Raw genomic sequence first — 7261 nt, forward strand, 5'->3', positions numbered from 1 at the left:
TTTGATCTAAAAGTTATCACAAGCTTGAATACAAATTTCCCTTGTCTCTGTCACCTCATTATTCTCAATTCTTACAACTAATGGCATAAAGGTGAGAGACTGTGTGGCAACAGTTGTCACTGGCTCAAATATAGGTTTCCCTTGTCAAACAGCATATAAATATGGCAGGGAAACTCTCACAGCACACGTCAATAAGTAAACAGAATTGATAGTAGCAGTAAAGTTGAGCATTGCAATTGTGTATGTGTAGTGAGAAGTACCCGGTCAGTAATCAGTGATGTGTTAATAATCACTTGATGATCCGACTGTGGGACAATCTAGATCCTGCATGACAAGGGTAATAATTATCCCTTGTCTGCAGGAATCACAAACCACAAAATATGTGTTTATCAATTGAAAGTGTTAGCCACAGGGTGCAAATGATTTATTACCTTATGCGGCTATAATAGTAGGATGAAGCGTCACCTGGTCTGTAACAGCACCCGCTGTGCGCACAGCGGGAACGGAGGTGCTGCGTCTGTCTCCGACGATATCGTTTCGCCTCTGCTGGCTTGTTCACGGTACCGGTACAGACACAGCACCGGGCACTACTACTAGGGACATTATAAGGGGGGCACTTCTACTGGTGGAGGCACTACCACTGGGGGCACCCGGGCACTACTACTGGGGACATTACTCTGGGGGCACTTCTGCTGGGGGAGACACCACTACTGGGGGCACCCGGGCACTACTACTGGGGACATTACTCGGGGGGCACTTCTACTGGGGTTATTGCTTAGGAGGCACCACTACTGGGTGCATTACTCAGGGGCCAGGGGCACTTCTACTGGGGGCACTACTACTTGGGGCTTTTCTACTTGGGGCACTACTACAAAGGGAGCATTACTATTGGGGGCACTAATACAGGGGCATTAATACTGGCGAATTTATAAAGGGGACACTACTACAGGGGGCATTACTATTGGGGGCAATACAACTGGGGACACTACTACTGGGGCACTACAACAGGGACCATTACTATTGGGGGCATTACTGATGGGGGCATGACTACAGGGGACATGACTACAGGGGCACTACTAATGGGGGCTCTGCATAAGTTACACTACCACTGTGGGCACTGCATAAGGGGCATAAATACAGGGGACACTGCATATGGGGATAACTACAGGAGGCACTGCATAATGGGCACTTTTGCCCAGTGGGGGGGGGAGCCTAAGACCTGTCGGGATGGAATGGCAAGGGAGGGGGCTGGAATGAAGTGTGTATTATGTGAATCATGTTTTTTCAATGTGTTTTATGTGGTTCTGGATTTAATAATGTATTTGAGGTGGATGTGGTTTTAAAACGTAGTTTATGTGCCTCTGGCTTTTCCAATATATTTTATGTGGAAGTGGTTTGTTGCAGTGTATTTTATGTGGATCTGGCTGGACTCGCTCCCAACGCGACTAAAACCGGGTGTGATGCAAGGTCATACTTCTGCAAATGTCACACCAAAGGCATGCACACAGAAATGCGGCGTGGGCTTGTGACAGCTAGGCCACACCCCATTTTTTGAGCGCGCGCCTCAGGCGCGCGCATGCTGTCTATGTTTTGTTTAGCTACATGTATTTTTCAGCGCTTTGCCTCTGACAGGTTAGACACCGCTGTACTCAGTAGTCACGGTGGCTGTCATTCTGTGGTCTTTCTAGATCACGCTCCCTTACTGTGATACCACACCCCCTCATGATGACGCCACGCCCACTCCACAATATTACTGCTTCGAGGGGGGGGCGCATTTTGACTGCTCGCACTGGGAGCCTCAGACCCTAGAAACTGCCCTGTACCCAATTAACGGGGGAATGGCTATCGTGATGATTTTTTCTAGGTATTATCAAAGGAGGAACATCAATTAAATCAACCAGACCGCTATATACTAGTGTTATAGATTTCCTATCATACCTAATGCTGTCTAGATCCCCAGGTGTGCTGTGATTATATTTACTCTCAGTTGTACAAGACAAGGCATGAGCTCTCACCTACTACTTTATGTAAAGTGAAAGACACTAGTCACAGGATAGATAGCAGGATAAACACTCACAGCACATATCATTGGCTAGGAGTTTAGACACGAACTAGAGAGAATACTATGATAGAGGATGGAGCATTATATCATTAGCAAATGTCTTTAATTACTTATTGGGTACCTGGCATGTCGGAACGGAACAATATTTTTTGAAGTATCTAAACGTACACATATGTATTTGTACATTACTTTATTTAATATGTATGTGGAATACTACAGACTTTAGTTGAATTTTTCTATCTTTCTTCGCACTCATTGGTACTGGCCCGCAGGAGCCGGGCACAGTAGGACCGAAAGCAGATGCAACTATTAAAAGGGATCAATTATTGTCAATATATGTACTCTCATCATTATCTCCTCTGCACAATACCGCTGAAGCATAGAGATTTGAAAGCAGATGCATGGCATTCTTGATTCTTTCTTTTCAGTATGACTATTACTCATCTTAATTTTCTGACTGTTATAACTGACACTGAGAAGGCTAACACTCATTAATATCATTCGATGCATGCAGATGAATTAACAGCAGTATTTCACTCCTCAAAGTGTGCAGTTCTTTTATACTCACTATTCTTTCTTTCCTTCTTTCATTTCGGCAATCCAAAATAATTGACAGATATTACCCCATACTGTAAGGGGGCAGTCTGGTGACATTCCCTACAGATACTTCATCCTATATGTTTTTTAGAAATATTTTTTGCCTTGACATATGAACACGGCAGTTTATACTTGGAGGACATATTCTGGATCACAATAAGCATTTTAGATGACTACTAAGTGACCAGAACACGATACATTTGTCCAACAATAGTTTAATTAACAGTGTGATACTTAAATATACAACCTTTGTGTAATTTGTCTGTCTATATATGGTGTTATGTCTTTTATGTACGTAAGTTGAAGATTATGTAATAAACTTTGTTTTAATAGATTATATTAAGTTTGTGCCCCCAGCCAAAAGAGTTTTCTTTTCCTTTCTTTTTTTGATTCCATTGTATCTTAACTCTAGGGGAGCACCGCCAATCGTGTATATATAAGTTGATGGCATCAGAATTAGTGACATTTCCAACTGCAATTTGAGATTGATCACTCACTGCCACACAACTGTAAACATTTGGCAATACTAATTTGAATTTCTCAGCCTGTGCGGGGACACTCTTCTCGTTTCTTGAATACAACGACTTATTTTCTGCCTAAAAAACTGCTAAATGCTATTCTTAACCACTTCTACAAAGACGCTAATTAGCAGCTATTGAGAGCATTTAAGTACCCCAAATACCTTCAGCAGGCCTATTTGGGCCTATAGTGATCCGCAATGTCAGTGCATCTTTTGGGGGGTGTCAGGCTGTTTTCCCCAAATCTGACAGTACTTTTCGCTAGGTCCGAATTCGCCGGGTCCGTTTTCGACGATTTCTAATTGAAAGCGGGACCGAGCGCGATACTCTTTTGCATGGAAAACCAGCAATGTCGGCAAAAAGTCCAGCATGCGAAAAGTACGGGACTTTTCGCACCTTATTGAATATGCCCCTAAGAAGCCATGGGGTCTATTTACTAAGCAGTGTTAGTAGACAGAGTGAAAAGTGATAAGGTGCCAGCCAATCAGCTCCCAACTGTCATTTTTCAAACACAGCCTGTGAGATGGCAGTTAAGAGCTGGCACTTTATCACTTTTCATTCTGTCTCCTAACACTGCTTAGTAAATAGACTCCTAAATCTGGTGATATGACAATTCTTGGTGTATGGTAAGCTTATTTTAACATCAATGTTTTATGAAAATAATGTTAGGTTAATAGACAAATAGATAAATATATTTAATTGGTGAAATACAAGCAGGTTGTGACTTATCACCTTAGCAGGCTTATCGTGTAACTGACTTACATCTTAAAAAGCTTTTCTAATGTCTATCAGCTCTGCTATTAATGGCAATACTTGATTTAGAAGTGTGACACTTACCTGTATCTAGTCATATGACACTTCATGGTGTAAGGTAATCTTATTTAACCTAAATGTCAACTGAAATTAATGAGGGATGCAATTTATCACCTGAGTAGTTTTATCATGTGACTGGCTTACATCATAAACAGCCTTTGTGATGTCCCTCAACATTGTTTTGATCAGTTGAACCTGGTGATATGACACCTCACAGTGTAAGGTAAGCTTATTTTGACGTAAATATCTGAAAATAATAATAATTGTGTAGATAGAAATAGACCGATATATAGATTTCTTATGAAATTAAAGCAGGTTGTGATTTATCACTTGAGCAGGTTTATCATGTGACTGGCTTACATCATAAACAGCCTTAGTGATATCACGCAGCATTGGTTTGATAAGTAGAACCTGGTGATATGACATCTCATGGTGTAAGCAAGCTTATTTTAACATTAATTTTATCTGAAAATAATGTTAGATGGGTAGATAGAAATAGCTAGATAGCCATAGGTAGATAGATATAAAGATTGATACTTATAAAGATATATAGAATATATAGATACATTTCTTTTGAAATGTAAACAAGTTGACCAGGTTTATAATGTGACTGGCTTACATCATAAACAGCATTTGTGAAGTCAATCGGTTTTGGAATGAAAGCCAATGCTTAACATAGAACCGTCACTGAGAAGCTGTACCTTGTGATATGACAATTCTTGGTGTAAGGTAAGCTTTTCACTGCTACATGGATAGACTCCTAAGTCTGTGTGAACACAATATTAGTGATGAAATGCAAGCAGTTGTTATGTATCACTTCAGCAGACTTATCGTGTGACTGACTTACAACTTAAACATCCTTTCTGATGGCTTTCCACTCCAGTATTGAAGGTAATGACTTATGTAGAACTGTTACACTCATCTGTATCGAGGTAAGCTTAATTTAACCAAAATGTCATCTGAAATTAAGGTCACAATAACCTTACAGGTTTACACCGAGAATTGTCATATCACCAGTTAAAGCTTCTCAGTGGCAGGTTTATGCTGACCATCGGCTTTCAGCCTGAAGAGACATCACAAAGACTGTTTATGATATACGCCAGTCACATGATAAATCGGATAGATTGACTATCTATGGCTAACTAGCTTTTTCTGTCTATCCTATTTACCCATCCAACATTATTTTGAAATAATATTAATGTTAAAATAAGCTTACCTTACACTGTGAGGTGTCATATCACCAGGTTCAACTGATCAAACCAATGTTGAATGACATCACAAAGACTGTTTATAATGAACGTCAGTCACATGATAAGCTTACTGAGGTGATAGATGACATCCTGCTAGCATTTCTACATTAATATTTACCTGTCGATTTCTATGTAACCATCTAACATTAATTTCAGATGACATTTAGGTTAAATAAGCTTACCTTACACCATGAGGTGTCATAACACTAGATACAGGTGAGTGTACCTCTACTACATCAAGCATTACCATTAATACCAGAGCTGAGAGACATCAGATAGGCTGTTTAAGACATAAATCAGTCACACAATACAGGGCCGCAACTAGGGGGGGGCTAGAGGTGCACATGCACCGGGTGCCGGAATGCAGTGGGTGAAAAAGGGATGACTCACGGTGGCTTTTGGGCTGGAGAGTCAGAAAACGGCCATCCAAAAATGGCCACCGCCAAGGAGGAGACAGATGCTAGAGGTCCTTACTGGACCTCTAGTGTCTGTTAGGCCAGCGCAAGTGCCGGGAGAAGATGCTGAAAGCTGCATCTTCTCCCGTGAAACCCCCTGGCAACGCGCATAAAATCCCTGACAACGAGCAGGTAATTTTAAAGTAATTAGAAGCCTTACTGTGGGGCATAAAACGGTGTCGGGCAAATATGTAAGTGGCACTTTGGTAATAGGCATTACAGTGTGTGGTATAATGTGTAATGGGCATTATTGTGTGTGGAATAATGTAAGTCACTATACCAGGGACGTTTGACTAGTGCACTGCCTTATGGAGGAGCAAGGACAAAATCCAGGTATGGGAAGGGGGGGGCGCAAAATTGCTACCTTGCACCGGGTGACAGATATCCTAGTTTCGGCCCTGCACAATAAGCCTGCTAAAGTGATAAATCACAACCTTCTTGCATTTCAGCACTAAAAATCTATCTATCTATCTATCTATCTATCTTTTCAGATAACATTAAGGTTAAATGAGCTTACTTAACACTGTGAGATGTCACATGACCTGGTGGAGTTGATCATACAAATGCTGTGACATCACAAAGTAAGTTTATGATGTAAGGAAGTCACATGATTAAACTACTGAGGTGATAAATGGCATCATGCTTGCATTTCTAAATTACTACCTATCTAACTATTTTATCTACCCATTTAACAGTAATTTCAGATGACATTTAGGTTAAAATAAGCTTACTTACATACCATGAGATGTCATATCACCACACCAGGTTCAACTGATCAAACCAATGCTGAGTGACATCACAAAGACTGTTTATGATGTACTGTAAGCCAGTCACATGATTAGCCTACTGAAGTGATAAATGGCACCTTGCTTGCATTTCACCATTAATATTTTTTTTTTATTTAGGTTAAAATAAGCTTACCTTACACCACAGATTCTCAAACTCGGTCCTCAGGACCCCAAACACCGCATGTTTTCCAGGTCTACTCACAGAATCACATGTGAAATAATTAGTTCCACCAGTAGAATTTTTAAAATGTGTTTGTAAGTAATGAATACACCTGTGCACCTTCTGGAAAACATGAACTGTGTGGGGTACTGAGGACCGAGTTTCAGCACCTCTACCATACACCATGAGATGTCATATAACTAGATACAGATAAGTGTAACAGTCAGAGCTGTAACTAGACTTTTGGTGCCCTGTACCATAGAGAGCATTGGCGCCCCCTCCCCCCATTTTTTAAATAGGGACATAAGATAGTGCATCTAAAAAAGGGCCATGGCCTCATGGGGAAAGGCCAGGGAAGAGATAGGGGAGGCCAGGAGATGCTGGGGATAAAAGAAGAAGAAGCTACAAGTAAAAATGATAATAAACAGGAAACTTGACACCCAAACAGCACCCCCTGCCCTGCAGTGCCCTGTGCCATGTCATTGGTTGCACTACCCTAGTTACGGCCCTGGTAACAGTTCTCCATCAAGAATTATCATTAATACCAGAGCTGAGAGATATAAAAAAAGGCTGTTTAAGATTTAAGTTACACAATAAGGTAGCTGAGGTGATAAATCA

The sequence above is a fragment of the Taudactylus pleione genome, unplaced genomic scaffold (assembly GCF_031769625.1).
Source record: "Taudactylus pleione unplaced genomic scaffold, aTauple2 ptg000015l, whole genome shotgun sequence".
Classification (NCBI taxonomy): Eukaryota; Metazoa; Chordata; class Amphibia; order Anura; family Myobatrachidae; genus Taudactylus; species Taudactylus pleione.